The sequence below is a fragment of the Sander lucioperca genome, chromosome 11 (genome assembly GCF_008315115.2).
Source record: "Sander lucioperca isolate FBNREF2018 chromosome 11, SLUC_FBN_1.2, whole genome shotgun sequence".
NCBI classification, from domain to species: domain Eukaryota; kingdom Metazoa; phylum Chordata; class Actinopteri; order Perciformes; family Percidae; genus Sander; species Sander lucioperca.
Window position 1 is genome coordinate 30,642,260 of NC_050183.1, and position 19,248 is coordinate 30,661,507.

Here is a 19,248-nt window from a genome sequence, read left to right on the forward strand (position 1 = left end):
ATAGACCACATGTCTGTAGGCCAGTTTAGGGCAGTAGCAATCCTTTCAAATCCGTTGAAGTAGGAGTCAATCTCGGTTTTCCGAAATGTTGGCACTAAGGCGATGTTTTTACTGCAAAACCTTGTTTGTAAAAGTTTGTTTGTGAAGGTGCAGATTACCCAGATGTATGTGGTAATGTCTGCCCAGGAGATTCTCGTGGCCTGTAGGTCAAGCTGCCGTAACTTGACTTCCTTTTCTGCCTCTATCTCTAGCCTGCATACCTGTAGTCAGAGGTCATGATCTGCTTTATGCACAGAGAATGTGCCTGTGCCTCTAGCTGAAGGCGGGCCAGGCGAACCTTCAGCATGGTATCCACACTGGATCCATGGAAAAAAGGCTCATAACGAGGCAAAGTTACCGGAGGAACTCATGTTCACCAAGGGGCAGCACCGGCTACACCTCCAGGGTTTAGCCAGTGCTAGTTTCTGACGCAAAAAGTCTCCTTTAGCGTATAGCCCTTTGGCGTCATATTTAGACGCGCTTCGTTGGGACTCTTGTTGTAACTTTTTGACGCTCTGGGTCGGAACGTACGTTTAACTGACATGCGGTACAAGAACGAGACAGTTTTAGGAAAAGATTGTGGGTGGGGTTACGAAATGTACGTTTCAGTGACACGCGGGGCAAGAACGGGACACAAACCCCGGTCTCCTGGATGAAAGTCCTGTGTTGTTTGATCCATCCACCAGCCAAACCTGCCTGCTTTTGCAGATTTTCGGTCTTTTCATACTACCATTGTCGCTCTTAATACTACGTCATCTTACAGTGCCGCAGTTGAGCTACTGCTCTGCCCGGTGCATCCCATACAAACGCTAAAGGGTGATTTTTGCGTTGATATCTGACGCCACTGACCAAGCGTCAGTATTTGATGAGTTGGGAATGAGAATGGGTTGCCAGATAAATGATCATCAAGAAAAATCTCTAAAAGCTCTGGACTGAACAGTGTTAACAGGGACAACTCTGGCACCTGCTTACATTAGCGATCTGCTGCATCCTGATGTTTTCAGCAGCTCTTCGAGGTCCTCAGATCAGGGCTTACTGGCTGTTCCCCAGCTCAACAACTAAAGCGTGATTTATGCTTCTACGTTAAATCTACACGTGGCTACGTACGTAGGTACGTGAAGACACAGACCCTACGCTGGACCCTACGCCATAGCTTGACCTGCACCTCTCGAAAAATTTAACTATACGTCGCAGCGACACACGTCGCTTGGACATGGCTTGGTAGCACTGCATTTCCACCGACTCATTTCCTGGTTCTCCTTCTCTGTAAACAACATGAAATCAAGGAGAGGGTTAACTTTTCCTGCTACAGATTTCCCACCGTGGTCAGAAAGCTCAGGGGAGACACTTTGTTGTTTTGCGTCTATGCCTCCAGAGTCGGCACTCGCTCCGAAGCTAATCCCGGAAGCTACAACACACTCCCCACGCACACACACATGCCGGCCCTGACATTGTCTTAAGAGATCAATGCATACACCAACGTACAAGTATAAACTTCAGGCCCCTTACGTAGGCTACGGCGAAAGCTCTGCGTGGAGCCTCCACACAACCATAAATCACGCTTTAAGGTGACAGAGCCTTCGAAACAGTGGCACCTACACTGTGGAATGCTTTGCCTCATGATTTGAGAGCGACATCGTCTGTTGATTTTTTTTTTTAAAGCAGCTAAAGACACATCTTATTAGTCAGGAGTTTGATTAGCCACATCGTTGATTGTATTACTATGTACTTTTATGTTCCTTGCCTTTGTGATTTATTGTGATATTTTTTGGGTATTGATGGGTTTTAATGTACTGTATTCATTTATTTGACCTGAGAAGCATTTTGTGACTGTCTGTGATAAGTGCTATATAAATAAACATTACTTACTCAACAAGGACCTTTGACTCAATTAGTTTTTTCCAATACCTTATTTTGGATTTGGTAATACCATACTTTTGTACAGTAATGTTAGGTGTTAAAGTGCTAAATGTTAAAGTGTGATGGTATGAATCAACTTTATCAAAACTAGGATTGTCAATAAAGTCCTGTAAATCAAAACCCATTCTTACACCCAATGCTTATTACAATGACTCATCAATATTGATTGACTTATAGCTTAGGAAAAGAATCCTGGATGAGCCCATAATTGTGTAATTTCCCCTTTATGTGAACCTTTCATTATGTTTGCTAGAAAAGCTGCAAATATGAAAAAACTTTCATTTTCACTTCTGCTGTGACTCGGTCAAATCATTGATTGTGATATTATTGTCTCCGTTTCCAAAAGGGGGACGTAACAACGATAAGCTTATGAAATAGTATCAATTGCTATATATACAATGAACTACCCAACAGTGTATAAAATCAGTGTATAAGATACTTACACTGCCTGGACTAGCTTTAGAATATAAATTTGTTTTTTTAAGCTATCAAGTAAAACCAAATATTTTGATTACATAATCAACAACCAAAGTTAAAGTTTGGGGAAAACAACATTCTTAGTTATCTATTAAGAGGTTAACAAACAATCAACTCAATCTGCTTCATCAGTACTGTTTGGATCTGTCAGCACCCTGGCAACACAACAGGCCTTTTCCAGAGCAGACATTTTGACTTGTCATAGTAGGAAGAGCACAGGTTTTACTAATAATATTAGCCATGTCCTGACAGTGAGCCAGCATGAACAATACCTGGACCCTGAAACTGAAACAGCTGAATGGAATATAGCCATCATTCATTTTATTTACACGTGCTTTTCCTACTGTGACATATCTTTTAGAAAAGGCCAACTAGATGGCCAATTACTTCATGTCCTATGGTCCTGTGATAAGTTCCAGGAATTTTGGACCGGGATACATGATAACCTATGTCAGATTGCAGGGACCCAGGTTCCATTCAGCCCAATGGAGCGGGATAGATAAACAAAAGAAGCTGGGTCCAGACTAGTTTAATGATAGCCTGACAGATTATTTTAAGAGGATGGAAGAATGAAGGGGTGCCGTCAATACAGGAGTGGGCTTGTGAGATGGCTAGGGTGGCGGCGTTTGAAAATATGTCATATAAGCAGTTTGCCAGGTTGTATGTCTATACTAGAAAATTGGGAAAGTACCTGAGCTTTCTGGAGGGCTCCTAAGAAGCTTTGTGCTGGGGAGAGATGTACATGATGGGCTTATGGTGTGGTCATTTACACGTACGTTTATTTGGTTTATTGTCTTTTTTGTTATTATTTTGTCTCTATAGTCTTGAATATTGTAGTTACTGTGTCATCTTTTCTTAATTTTTGTTTGAGTGGGTGGTGATGACAAAGGAGGGGTTTTGTCCTTAGGTTTTGATTCAAATACTGCTAAATGCTGAGCTCATGGGAGCATGATAGCAAGGACAATAGTCAGTCAGCTAAACAGAAAAAGACTCAACATGCATGCTCTTTTCCAGGCATGCGTTGGCATTCTGAATCTCACATTCTTCTCCAGGAATGATTTTCACTGAGGGTGTGTCCACACCGAGCATGTTGGAGCAGATTATATGACTGGTGACTGTGTTTCATAAGTTTGGTTTGCTTGGCCAAGCGGGAACAGTGCCAGTTGAACTTGGGTGGCAGCAAGTACTAAAAGACTGAAAATTATGGTCTCTATTCACTTCCAAGACAAGTGCAGTGTGGGTTTTTGAAAGTGTTAGGAGTGTGAGTGAAATTATACTGACATACAAGGGTTTAGAGGTACACGGAGACAGATGTTGACATCTGATAGTCAGGGGGTTTGTCATGCTTGGAATGCCTGGCATTGAACTAAAGGCAGACCACAGTCTGGACTGATGATAATTATCTGCTATTTCTTCGTATCTTCTTACCTCTTAAGAATACAAGTGAGGGAATATGACGGCAAGACTGCAGACGAGTCCCTCATTCCAAGTTGCAATGGCTGGAGTCGGATGTGTTTAACTGATACAACCTGGCAGGACAAAACACTCCAATTAAAACATACTTGTTAGTCCCTGTAATTTATGTTTACCAGGGTGTTTTGTTTAAATCTAATTGGAAAGTGTGAAGCTTTAAAAATTTATTTAGAATTTTCCACCCAAACAAAGAAAACAAACAGTAGGCTCAGACTGTCCCTGTTAGCTAGGACTGGGACACTGCCTTGTTGAGGTGGGCCCAAAGAACAGTTCAACTCTGATGATGGCCTTTGGTTTAAGTGTACTGTATAAATGAGCCCCTACTCTCTTCCCAGTTTTGTCCAATCAAAAGCTGCATTCACATTGTCTGCTGGAACTAGGCAAGCAAGTTGCAAAGAGACAAATCCATGTGCAGCAGCCCACAAGAACCACATATCATAACGCCGCTGACGTTTGTTTCCCCCAAATGAGCCACTTCTTTTTAAAGCGCGGGTTCTCTTAAAATTCCATCCAATCCAGCTTCAGTACAAGGTGCTTGCTAAGGAGAACCATCTGTGACAAAAGAATGTGAGGCTTGGATAACAAGGCAAACATTTATTTTCCTTGAGAGGGTTTTATGGCGGTTTGTGTTCTGCAAAACATTCCAGCAAAAGTACCAACGTGTTGGCATCCTCTGTCTGTTTTTGCTTTTGTCATCCACATATCTTTAAATATCTTTAATATGTGTGTGGGACTATATGGCAGACATTGCATAACAAACCTGCAAATCAACTCATAGGTCAGTGATTATCCACCACACCTACCCTTTCTACCTAAAAACTTTTGTTCTTGTAACCAAATTTCTAACATTTTAGGACTCAAGCGTACCTTAACTGGCATGAGATAAACTACTTCAGTACACTTTGAGAACAAATATAACAAACAAAACACTACAGAACGTTGCAGATGTACATTTAATAGCCACGGATTCACATAGACACTACCACTGATTATCCGTTTGCGATTACGATTTCGGCTCATAATGATCACAAAAACAGAATAATCGAGAAAACAATTATTTTGCACATTACGTTTTGCAAGTAAACTTATTTTGTCTTCTGTCCTCTGAAGCGTCACATGAATTCGTCAGTTTGGACAGAGTTAGCAACCCTTTCTTTTTTTTTTTTTTTAAAGAGCTTTATTAAAGTTTTACAGGTTACAAGTATAGGCTACATTAAACATACATTAGGCTATGTGTCACAACAATCAAAAATGAACAATACAACAATTACAAAGTTTAACAAGATGTGCAAATCGAGTAAAGTGACCAGTGCAAAGAATCGTTCATAAAGTGCATCTAGATCATAGTCTTTTATAAAGTGCATACAGAGTCTCTCATGAAGTGCATTTAGAGTCTTTCATAAAGTGCTGTAATTCACAGGGTCAACGTGTTCCAAGGAAGGAGCTGTTTTTTGTCCAGAGTTCTTCTTCTCCTTAGTTCAGTGAGCACTTGTTTGCACACGTCATCACTATTTATAACCAGTGTTGGGAGTAACGCGTTACAAAAGTAACGCAATTACAGTAATGTATTCCTTTTTGCTGTAACGCAGTAATATAACACATTACTAATTAAATTTCGGTAATATTATACTCGTTACCTCACGCGTTATCTCAGTAACGCGAGTTACAACGCATTTTAACGCAACATTTAGTGGTGCATTGTTTTTTTTTAAAAATTCACCAACACCGCGACACATTTCTTCACAGGAAAAAAAAAAGCCTGATATTTTCCTGTCGCTGTATTCGATGGTTGAGATAACTGCAGAGACAAATACATTTGCGAGATGGATATTATTTTCAGGAGTTATTACACTGCGTTGAAGTGAGCTGTCCTGTTTCTGTTCCAGTGGTCAGAACCAGAGACAGTACGGACAGCATGTATGTCCCATCAGGTGACGGTACGTCAGCGGCTGACAGATATAAACATGTCGGGAATTAATGTTGAGGCTTGCTACACGTAAATATCATTGCATTTTTATCAGCCGTGGAGAGTAACTCTGCCTGTAGTGGAATGGCTTCGAAAGACGACCAAAAACGCTTGTCTTTTACTGTGACCATTTATTGTTCAATATGTTGCAGTTTTACAAACAAGAAAGTGAACAACTTGAGCCTGACGGACATGTTGCTTCTCAGTAAGCTAGCAAGAGTAGGCTACACAACAGACAACTTCCGTGTAGCCTACTTCAAAATAAAAGCACTTCCTGTGACGGTTCGCAGTAAAACTAAATTACTGTTAAATAAGGTTGTGTAGGCTACCTTTTCACAAATCAGCTGTAAATCAAGTACTGTAAATAATGTTAATAGTGAGTTTTAATCACACTATAATTGAACATTTCCTTTAGAGTGTTTTAACCTAAACAACATGAATTTCTTATTGAAGTGCTATAAACAAACATTTTACAACAATGCCGTACTTTTAATTGAGTATTTTCATTTTCTCCTACTTGCCTATTATACGTTTTACTTATCTATTTTGTATAGCTTTAGTTACTTTGCATATTTATATTAATTATACAAAATATGAATAATCTATGATGTATTAAAGTGGATAAAGAGGAGACTTTATTGATCCAGTGGTGAAATTCACAAGCTAGCTGCCAAATCAAACTTCCCCTGTTATTTTGGTGAAAGTAACTCAAAAGTAATGCAAAAGTAGTGTAACGCATTACAATTCAGAGACAGTAATATTGTAATATAACTAATTACTCTCAAATGACAGTAACTAGTAATCTATAATGTATTACATTTTGGAAGTAACTTGCCCAACACTGTTTATAACAGTCTGTTGAATAACCATACAGCATCTTGTTTTCCACAATTTGAAGCATACAATACATATGATTATTCGTAACAGTTCCTTGTGTTTCTCTGGTAGAGTCTCATCAATAATACAGTACATAACAGATTTATATGAAAGATCAAATTTTACACCATACACTTTTAACTTGTCCCAGACTTCTGTTGCTCTGTAGCAGTCTATTAAGAGGTGCCGTTGTGTCTCATCTTCGTTGCAGTAAATCTTTGGACATTTTTTTGTTTTTACATAGCAACTCCAAGACACAACAGCTCTGACAGCAAATCTGTTTACGGACATCAGCCATCTCACGTCAAGAATGCTCTCAGAAAGGTTTTTATTTTTTTTATAAATTTCAGGAACTGGGTTCCTTCGTTGTGTGTTAGGTGTTTATAATTTATATACCCACCATATTTATAATCATTAATTTTTTTTAAAATCATTTTACTCGGGAGGCCATTCCAGTCAATTTGAAGTTTTTCATATTCATAAATAAAATCACCATAAATCAGGTTATATTCTGGACCTTGTCTGGCTCTCCCTCTCCTTTTCCTCCACTTGGAGCGATCACTGACCCAGAGTGCATTCCTTGAGATGGCCACTGACACATTTTTAACAAAAGCAATATACAATTTTATACCCATATCTACTGCCCTTAACCCCCCATATTCTTTACTTTTATACATGATTTATCTTTTTGTTACTTCTCTAGTTGTACCCCAAACCAAGTTTACACACTGTTTATTTCATTTAATTATCCAAACCCTTTCATCTGCACGGCTTCCGGGAACGCTGCTCTCATGTATCCTCGCCTATAGCTCCTCGATGATCCCTCCTCAATGTTTGTTCCTCGGGGAAGAAATAAGAGCTTTGAGACGGCCTTCACGAAGGAGGGCTCGAACAACTTCCGGCTTACAGCCGAGGACCGAGGAGCTAACCGAGGAGTTGATGGTGTAAGTGGTAAGTGAGTAAGTGTAGTAAGTGGGGAGAGCTGAGGTGGAGCGCTCAAACCTGGCAATACCAACAAGGGACATATTGATGTTTGACTCTCACATAGCTAGATCAGAGCAGCTTTTCAAGAAAATCACATTATCATGAAATGAATGGAAATGAGGAACATCACCTTTGATGAGAAAAAAATATACTTCATCCTTAGTGCTTAGTAGGCTGATGATCCTCACGCCTTTGTAACTCACCTTTTAAACACTGTAAACAATTATAATGTGTGCTAAATAGGCCACTGAAACTAAGCTTGACCCTTAATTAAATTCACTCAATAATGTTGTGTAACTGCTCTTTTTTTCCCCTCTTTCTCCAGGAAAAAACACACATGCACACACATCCTTTGTGTTGCTCAGTTCTTCCAGTTGGTCTTTCGTGGGCTATGTAGGTCACTGCTGTAAGCAGGCCATCTGGGCTATCAGTGCCCTGGCTGGGGTGTCTGTTACTTGGCACTCTGCGTGTGTGTGTGTGTGTGTGTGTGTGTGTGTGTGTGTGTGTGTGTGTGTGTGTGTGTGTGTGTGTGTGTGAGATGCTATTCGTAGGTGTAAGCGTATTCCTGTGACAGTGTATGACTTGATGCTGTTGTGTCTGGAGGTCTCCTGCTATTCAGTCTCTAAATGAATACTGTCTTCTAAAATTGTCACTAGGCCTGTCAAGACAGGGTTGGTAACTATTCCACACTTTTTTATATATTGTTTGAATGGTAGCAATAAATAACTTATGGGTATTGAAAAGGAGCATCATCTGTAGCTGCTGAAATCCTATAAAAACGCCCACCAATCACTGCCTCGTGGTCCGCTTGGAAAGAACCAATGAAATGCTTCCTCGCCCCGCTGCGCGTACTCTACCCCTCCTGTGTACGAGCCTGAGCTCAATGCGCGCCGTCGCCACATTGCTAACAGTAGTCATGTTTGTTTTTAACATTGAGTATGATAATATTAGGTGTTTGCTTACCGGTGAATGAGACATGAAGTAAAATTGCACTCCTTTCTCCACACTGCTCTGAAGCAGCGACGCAGCGGTGCTCGTGCACGTCTGTGCATTATAGGGTTTTTGGGGTGAAGGTGACTATGTTTACTGTATGTGTATATGTATGTATATTTGTGAGGCCCTGTACAGGCTGTGAAAACAAATTTTCCCAGTGTACAATAAAGCCTATCTATTTTATCTAAAACAATGACAAATACTGTCTAGAATATTCTCCAGAATAACCTCAAAGGTACTATATGCTCAAAAAATATGCTGAAAACATAATATGGCAAACTCAAGCCTGTCAAGCAACAACAGATGGGCACATATGATGACATGACATATTATCCAACGTGGCGTGTCTTTGGCAGGTGGAGGATGCTTCTCTGCATCAGCCGCATGTTTGGCCAGTGTGGTATTTAAGACGTACTCCGGTGGTAACTCAGTTCACATTGACAGTACATGCAAACTTTAGTCTTGCGGAGAGAATTATCTGGAAGGGCTTTGAAACTGAACGGAGTGGCCCGAGGCCCAAATCACAAAACGTGTGTGCATTAATCATACGTAAAATGAGGGTAGATTGAACTGCTACAACGATTGACGTAGTTAGGTTTAGGCCTGGGGAGTGGGGATTGGTTATGGTTAGGGTAAGAATACTATGGTAAGCCAATCAGAGGCAGAACAAGGCGGGCCACAAGGCACGTCTTTTGACGTCAACACTTCTAGCGGATCCGATCTAGCATATACCAAAAATTAGTGGCGTTAAAAGGAATTTGCATTAACTTACTATCGCGTTAATATTGACAGCCCTAATGTCACAGATAATTATTTTTTTCATTAAGGCCATGTTTAGACTATACTACTGTGTGAAAACTGTCTGACATGGAAGTAAAAGAATGCAGGCTTCTTCTTTTTATCCATTCCATAGATTTTGTGTGCTTAAATTATGTTGTCAGCAGATTTGGTCAGCTGTAGCTAGCTAGCTACAGCTTATTGAGTGCTGAAAACTCTCCAGAAAACTGTCTCCAGAATAACTTTTCCAGCTGAATTGTTTGACAACCATGTAAAAGGGTAAAATAAGGACTTACAAGAGATTGGGGTTGTTGGATGCAAAGCTCCCTAAACCAAATGAAGAAATGACATTAGCCTAAAGTGGTATCTTACTCTCTCACCATGAATATTTCTCAGCAGAACCTAAGCAGACGATGGACATGACTGACCTAGATTTATCTGTTAATGTAGACATTATCTAGTGCTATCCAGCGTGATCACCACACACACACACACACACACACACACACACACATACACACACACACACCATGTAAAGAGCTATTTAAGCCAAAAAGGGTTTATATGTTCTTTAAAAGTGTGACAGCTGGAGACACTTTCATTTCACAGCTATGAGATAACAGTAAAAGCCTCTAAAACGTGAGTCTCGTGTGAATATCACCACAGTCAAAATGTGAGCTCTCACAAGGTGTTTCTGCTTAGGTTGTAGCCTACTGATTAAATGGGCTGATACTGGCCTCTTTCTAAAGATAAGATCATCAGTCCAGTCAGTGTCCTCATCCTCTGGCAAAAAGTCGTGCAGTTAGATTGATTACATGGTCTATTTATTGCATAACGTATCAGCACTACATGTCTTCGAAAAACCCTTTACCTAAGTGGATTCGGAGGTGTCTTCAAATCAGATTATGTAAAGGCTTTCATTACAATTCTTATCAGCAGACGTAATAGTAGTATCGCCAATGTCTTTCTGGTGACAAGAATTAATGCTGTAGAAAACCTAAATCTTTTCATTTGATATCCTTGATGACATTAAAACAGCCCAATTTGAATACATCTAAAAAAAAAAAAAAAGAAGTTTCCAGTAGCATCTGTGAGCAGCTTAAAATATTAGTATTGGACCTTCATATCTGCTATACACACACTGTTGACTACTTTTCATGTTTTGGCTTTTGCAGTAGTCTTCCATTCACACCAACTTGTACATTTCACTGGCTGTACTGTGACAGGGAAGCAAACAGCTACATGTCAGCTTCACTTGGCCGTGAAATTACCTTCATTTTGTCCACTGTGCAGCCCATAGCACAGGCACACAACCACACACACACACACACCTAGCCACAGCTGAACAACTTTAGTGTTTTGTGTATGTGAGAGAGTTTAATGTGAATTGTGTTTCCTTTTTATTCTTTTATATGTAGCTCCGTCACTTTATATGGGGATTTGCAGTCATGCTAGAGTTTTGTGGGAGCCATGTTCCCACAATGTCACTATAAACGTGTGGAAGAAGCTTGTATGCTTTGTGAATCATCTACATTTACAAAAGTCATCAAATACCTTTTAAAAGTCAAACTAGAATTACATGTAAATGATGAGCGCTTCCAACAGCCTTTTTTGTATAATGTGGCACAGAACCAAAACTGGTGTGTAAGAGCCTGACAATCACACACAATTTTAAAATAACATGATGAGAAACAGCCTGAGGGCTATTTCTACAAAACCTTGATAGTGGATTAAGATACCAGACCGGGTTAGACCAGGCTTGGTTAGTCCTGGCGTCTTTTCTGTTCACTCAGCAGTAACCAAGATGAATTTTGCCTCATTTCTATTAGCCTGCATTAAAATACCACAGGTACTGTACATATTGGCATCCAGTTAAAGGCTAATTTGGTTTTTTTCAACCTGGACCCTATTTTCCTATGTTTTTGTGTGTAAGTGACTGATAATAATAACGATCTTAAATTGCCACAGACCAGGCTGCAATGTAACCCTATGGGGCAAATGGGCATCGACAATTAGGTCCACTAAAAGTGCTTTATTTTGCCACTGACAGGCTCAGATTAATATTCTAAGTGTCTGACAACATTATAGAAAGGATCCCTTCAGAGATAGCCCTTTAAAACCTCTTTGAGACCTTTCTGTTTAACTAGAAACAGCTCTGAAGTCGCTAGCGCTAAACCCACCAGACTCCATTTAAAAAAAGCGTGTATAGAGCCAACATATGTTTACATGTAAATCAGTAAACTGTGTTTATTTCAACCCAAACTAAAGTTGTGATGGTTGGAAAAGTGGAAAGACGACCCAAAACGGCTTTTCATAGTTTTATTTTGTTTCTGTCGACTTCGAATTAAGTGTATTTTACGATGCTAAAATGACAGTTTATTGCCTTATTAAGTTACATTGTAGCTTGTTTCACGCTGCCAACTGCAGCGATCTTGTTTAATACTGGACCAATGTCAAAGATTGTTGTTCCCATCAGTCACTTAGACACAAAAACATATTTTTCATGTGATAGCCATTGTTACTGTTATGTGTTTATGAAGATTGCTGTTTATATTGTTGTTAGAGGATTGATGATTATATTATTGCTGTTGTTGAGACGATTAGAAATGGCTGATAAAGTTGCAAAGGTGTTTTCAATTAAGTCAGTGATAAGGGCAACACATAATATTGCCAAAACAATGGCAGACTGGTCAGAGACCAATACCAATACGTTGTTAATTATTTTGGTTGATTTATTGCTTTTTAAAAATTTTCTTTAACAAGAAAGGATCATGTCTTCCATGTGCATTTTATTTTGGCATTGTTAGCACACACTTTGTGTTTATTATGTTTCCTAATTGTACAATCCTTCCAAATTATAGTCCCGGTTTAGTGGACCAGTAACTATATAGTGCATTGTACATTCATGAAATAACAGGGAGAGGACAGCTCAATGTTTTCTGACCTTTTGATAAAACAACAAGAAAAAGCGGCTCAATGGTATTTTAAGCCCCCAACGTCTCCTTCCAGGCAACGCTGCGACCGTTGACTTCAAGGCACCTAACCCTAACCCTAACCTTAACCCTAACCATAACAATAACCATTGCCTAATCCTAGTGCCCTCCAGGCAGCGCTGCCTGGAAGGAGACATTGGGGGCTTAAAACACCAATAAATGAAAAAGCGCGGCAGACAATAGAGGACCGACTGAATGATAGTCTAAAAATATACATTTACGAAGCACTGCTCTGAACCAAAACCATTTAAGGAGTTACTTGCACAAATAAATAGTTATACCCTTTGCCATCATTTACATGGTCGTATTCTAGCATTGTGGATTAGTGGTTGTAATTGATCTCCGTAGTAAATTTCCTGAGTAACATATCTTCTGCTCACTTTTAAGGCATGGTACATCTGTTGATTTGTGCAAATGACAAGAAGCCAAACTCCTTGAATGGTATAATTATGATGGTTTCAGTTAAGAGTTTAGTAAATGTATATTTTTAGGCTACTGACGCATTCAGTCGGTCCGCTACGGTCTGCCACGCTTTTTTCTTGCAGTAAAAGGCAACCGTGTTTCCTTTTTCTTTTTACATATTATATGCTTTGCTTCCTCGTAAGCTTAGCAGCTGTTGCTCACTGGGTGTAAGGTACACGGTACACGCCTCCTCCATTTCAGCATCAGTAAATCTGTGAGTTTTAGAGCTGTGGACCTCGGACCTTGTTAACTGTAAAGAGTTGTTAGTGTCTTCATACAGGAAACACAACAAATGAAAATGTGTGAAAATTATTAAAAACCTTTAAAAAAAAAAAAAAAAGCCTTATTTATTTATTTATTACTGGCCCCTGCTGGTCCAGTTGTAGCAAACAGACTTTTGATTGCAGTTTAGGGAAGGCAGAGCAGAGTGTCGCAGCCACGGATTAGCAGCTGAGCTCAGGGCAGCTGATCTGACAGAGAAAGCCTTTCACTGGGGCCCCCTGCTATAGCAACATTGAAAGCTTTTCACACACACACACACACACACACACACACACACACACACACACACACACACGGCTTCCTGTGTGCAGTGGGACAAAAAGCAACACCAGGTTGGAATGCTGAACCCGAGTGTGGAAAATTGATTGGAATGTTGTGTAGGCTGTGTGTGTGTGTGTGTGTGTGTGTGTGTGTGTGTGTGTGTGTGTGTGTGTGTCTGTGTAGCCAGGGTGTGTGTGTGTATCTGTTTGTAATGGGGGGAAGGGCAAGGGACTTATGGCTGAGACACTGTCTGCCTTAAAGGAATTGTTAAGCATATTAGAAAATAGGCATGTTTGCTTTCTTTATGAGAGTGAGATGTGAATATATATATATATATATATATATATATATATATATATATATATTTTATATATCCACATGCCAGTAGAGCATGATATAAAAAACAAAATTCTCCATAGCACCACTAGTGGTAAAAAATTCCATAGGGTACCTAAGTCTGTACACTCCTCATTATGCATCAAATGGCTTGCAATAGCTCCAGTTTAATCAGCAGGAATACATAAAGAAATGCAAAGTGTGAGGAGTGGAAGTGTTTTTACCCATTCTGTATTCTCATTCCAGAAATGTTTTAAACCCTCCTCAATGTTAATTAACATAGGAACACGGACTCTCCTGGATAATGTTACGATCTGTTTAACTTCCAGGTTTAATTATTTCTACCTAATTTCTGAGAAATGGGTTTTTGGCATGCTGGATGGCTCCAAATACTACAACAGGCCTACCCATGAATTTCGGCCGCCAATGCTGTGGAGAAAAAGCCAGTCAGAGGCACAAATAAGAGTAGGAGCTAATTGAAAATGCTTCAGCATTGTGGCTGGGTTAGCTCAGTTGGTAGAGCAGGCACACATATATAGAAGTTTACTCCTCGATGCAGCGTCCGCGGGTTCGACTCCGACCTGCCGCCCTTTGCTGCATGTCATTCCCCCTCTCTCTCCCCTTTCACGTCTTCATCTGTCCTGTGAAAATAAAGGCCTAAAAATGCCCACAAAAATAATCCTTAAAAATGCTTCAGCATTGCTGCTGTGCCATAGTTGCTGAATTCATCAAACATGTACCAAAAATCAAAAAATTTTATTGATTTGAGTTGCAATTCGTAAAATCACTATAATCCTAAGATTCAAGTCAACATTAGCAGCACACATAAGCTTGGTGATTGGATGGTCATAGTTAATTTCTCCCAGTTTTATGTCTGCGGGCTTCTGCTTTTTATCAAAGAATCAGACATTTTGTAGCACTGTTAACCTTTTGTTCATATGCTTCAGCCGGAAGAGTTTCATATCAATTCAGAAGTACTTAGTTAGTCATGTAGTTAAAAGGTGTTTAGCCTAGCTTAACATAAAGACAACAGGCAGAGGGAAACAGCTAGCTAGCCTTGTCTTCTGCTGAATTTTAAAATATGCCTACCAGCAACTCTAAAGCTAACTAATGTAAACAATATATCTGGTTTGTTTAACCCTTACGTGACCAGAAATGTAAAAACGATGAACACCATGTCGTGACGTGTCGTACAACCGTTGGCTACGTGCCTAGCGTGCGCAGTATCATTTACGAGCAATACTGAAGCGGAGAACACGAACGGAACGGCGCCAAACAAACCAGAGGAGCTGAAATTCAAGTAAAGGTAGTTAGGAAAAATCAAGTGGGCAAGTTGCAAATCTGAATGGCTGGTACCTTTAACAATCTACTAGCTGTGTTGGCTGTTAATTTAAAGCACTGATTGTAACACAAGACATGAGATTTATACCAACTTTCTCATCTTACTCTTGGAAATAAAGCTAATAACCATATTTCCATATGTTGGACTATTAAGTATGTGTGTTGGTCTGTTTCAGATTTTGTATGATAGCAGTGTGTATATAGCAGCATGTGGGTGCACGTAGGTATGTGTGATTGTGTGTCCATGTGCATACCAGGGTGTCCCTCTGTATGTGTGGGATATGCATCTTGGTTGGTGTCACTGATACAGCCAGACTAGAAAGGCCAACTGTGCAGCTCTTCCCCTCCCCCATCTCTCTCTCTCTCTCTCTCTCTCTCTGCTTCTGTCCACCTATCTCTACCTCTGCTCTCTGACCTGCATTCGGTTACTCAGCCTCATCAGTGGCACAGAGGATGCTGCTCTCTCTCTCTCTCTCTCTCTCTCTCTCTCTCTCTCTCTCTCATATATGGCTGCTACAATAAAGGCAGCACTGTATCCTACAAAACCAATGATGATGTCAGCTTGTTATTGACTCTCCCAGGTCTGAATGACTGAGCAGAGGATAGGGGGTGGGGTGGAATCTATCTATTGCAGCGAGGTGACCAGCCAGGCACAAATGAGCTCAAGTGTGCGTGCGTGTGTGCATGTGTGTGCATGTGTGTGTGTCTGTGTGGTGTGGGGGATGGGTGGGATCCTGCAGTCCTCGTTTCCGCAGACATAATCTGTCCCAGTTGCTGCACACCTCTTACAGTTTACAATAAGCTATCTCTCTCCCTCTCTCTCTCTCTCTCTCTCTCTCTGTGTCTCTACCCCTCCCCCACTTCTAGCGCTCTCTCTCTCTCTCTCTCTCTCTCTCTCTCCAGATGGATGATTCCATCGGAGTAGCAAGGCAGAGAGATGGACATCATGGGCAGAAAGACAAGAGAAGAAAACTGAAAGGAGCAACAATAATAAAGCTTAGATACCACTTTTGGTTAAAAAAACAAACATTTACCTTGCCTCCAAGATCACACTGCTTACTATTTATTAGACATTTATGGGGTGCTATCTTTATTAATTTCTAAATGAGCAGTAACAAGTAGTATAGGGTACAGATCACCTTACTAGAAATAGGGCCTGATTTAACAGAGTTTAAAGGGCCATAACAGCGATGTGTATTCTTAGGGAATACACACATGCACACAGACAGACAGACACTACCAATAGAGAAACAAAGAAAAACAAAAAAGGTTAATTTTATCAAAAACTCTCATAAAGAGTGCAACAAAGGACATTGCATATATGTTTGCTCATACATGCACACACTTATGCATATATACCCATAAACATACATCCCATTACATAATTATTTGTTTGATTATACAGACCAAAAAATAATGGATTAACTTAATTGACCTTTATCGACTTCCAATGCTATTATTGGCTGGAAGGGACCACAGAGCGAGGGCCAGACCTAGGGAAACTCCATCACTCTGTTGCTGAGTGAGTGATGAATTTACACCATTGGTTTGGAGTGAGTGTGATGACGTAAGTGTGTCTGTGTGTGTGTGTGTGTGTTTCCCCATCAGCCATTGCCCTTTCAAAATGAATCGGCGAGAAAAAAGGCTTTTGACTCCGCCCACGCAATCAATCAGCTGATTAACTTCCTCAATACACTAATATTGTTGTTGTTGCTACCACGTTTTAACCAATTTAATGCACAGGCTTACCAGCACATGCAAAGTACATGCAGATGAAGGGCACACAACCAGATGTTGTTAATTTCTCCCCAATTTCGGATAGTAGTCTAGTAATAATAATTCATTTAATTTATACTTTTTATTGATCCCGGTGGGGAAATTACAATATAGTATTTGATTTAGAAGCCTTTATTGGTGACTTTTCACAGTATAAAGTCCTGCTCTATAGAGAGGCGAAGTCCCTCCCCTTCCGGTGGACCGCCATGGGACCTTAATTCGTAAAAAATATGAAGTGAATGGGGAAAGACAAATTACTTTTTGATCCCATTTGAATTGAGCCATGAATTACACATATGATGTTCGTCAGTTTAAAAGATAATTTTGTAAGTCAAGAAAGTCTCAGTTTTTTGACAAACTGTTGAAGTATAAACGTAATTAGAAAGACTACACACTTTAAAGTTGCATAGATGACGTCTCTATGAAGCTATGATGTGTGTTTGGTACCGTTAACCGTAATGTTACTCACACGAGCAGAGGATCTTGCTAATTATTTTGCTTCTCTGCTGATAACACTTCAATGGATACAACACATCAGGTAAAATAACATTACATGTGTTGTGGAACAGCGCTAAGCTAGCTAGCTAGCTAGCGAGCGAGCCAAGCATCAAGCTAGGTGGCGTAAATTGCGCGAGACAAGAGATGTAGTTCACTGAGCGGTTTCACGCTAAACTAAGTGGTCTTCTGTTAATTAACTTTTAAATGAACGTACATCATATTTGTAAACCATTGCTCAATTCAAACGGGATCAAAAAATAATTTGTCTCTCCCTGTTAACTACCATGTATATTTTTTCTGAATTAAGGTCCCATGAGGTCCACCGGAAGGGGAGGGACTTCACCTCGCTATGCACAGTTCTACAGACGCAGCTGTCAGTACACTATCCGTGCTGCCTGCACGAGCCATTCTGCGCATGCGCAAGATGTTCACGCATGCGCTGTTGTATGAGGATTTACGACACTGCACGATCCGTTCCACGCTTCCGGTCATAGTTGTAGCGATCTGCCGTTAGCCTCCACAGGCAAGCTAAAATTTGTTTAGCTAACAGCTAATTCGGCTAACCGCTAGCTGATTGTAGCTGTCTGCCGTTAGCCTAAGGTGACCAGATTTCTGAGACAAAATCCGGGGACATTTTCAGCTCAGAAGCGTAAATACCTCCAAAACAGGTAATGTTTTTATCTTTGTAAAACTTAAAACGGAGACACTGCCCCTCACTAGACCCATAGCTGCACTGGGGCACAAGCCTCCCTAAAAAAAAATTTCTTACAGGGGAGCATGCCCATGGACCCATGTAAGAAAATGTTGTCTATTTTAACGTTTTGCATCAATCTGGTGCACTTTGAAAAGAAATTCAGAGGTTAGACTTGATTATTCTTATCTATGGATGGAAATATTTGTGCTGTAGCCTGAACTATTTTGCACTTGAGAATTTTAACCATGCACACATAGGTGGAATAGTTTTTTCTTCATATTTTTGCATTAATGTCACTAGGAAGCATACCAGTAGAAATATATATTCATATTTGTAAGTGGGATGTATATAAGTAAGTGGGATTGTCTGGAATCTGGCAATATAATAACCATTATGGTGGGATACACTGACTAAGCAATTTACAAAAATGTCTGTGCTGACATAAATAGTTTACATGAGAATACATTATAATTTGTACCCAAAGTTGGAGACCATGTACAAATTCTGTTGCAATTTCAAAACCGGATTACCCCGGAACCGCTTGTTGTACCGATGCATGTGTTGAGTAAAGAGTTTGTGAGATATTTCACAGAGAGTAATGGATGTGCAGAGATTTATTCAGAATGCAAATATGATAACATTTCATGTAAGTTCAATGTTAATTTTCTCGTAAACCATTTGTCACAGCTAGGGGGTTAACACTTTTGCATGCACTATATCCGTGTCACATTCTCATTAGGGGCTTTGCCCCCCTAAAGGTCTGATCCTAGAATCGCCTCTGCTGCTACTTCATACTTTTATACACTACACCTCAGAGGGAAATGTTGTAATGTTTACTGCACTACATTTATCTGACAGCTTTTGCCTTATTGCTTCAGGCTGGGCTTGTTTCTGCAACAGCTCATTGAGTATCAGATACAATTAAAACTATTGAGGAAATATTTTCCTTTGACATTGGTCCAGTATTAAACGAGATCGCTGCAGTCGGCAACGGCGAAACAAGCTACACTGTACAGTAAATTAATAGCACAATTGTCCAGCTTGTATTCAGGTTCATAAAAGTGCTCATTTTGTCAGATTAATATTCTAAGTGTCTGACA

At 40.1% G+C, this 19,248-nt stretch overlaps 1 long non-coding RNA gene across 1 annotated transcript; it reads left to right on the forward strand.

The window, feature by feature from the left end:
• Window positions 1-5,258: 5,258 nt before the first annotated feature.
• Window positions 5,259-7,171, forward strand: LOC118496339. Its single transcript, XR_004898900.1, has 2 exons — window positions 5,259-5,430; window positions 6,730-7,171. It is a non-coding gene; the product is annotated as an uncharacterized LOC118496339 (long non-coding RNA).
• Window positions 7,172-19,248: the final 12,077 nt, after the last annotated feature.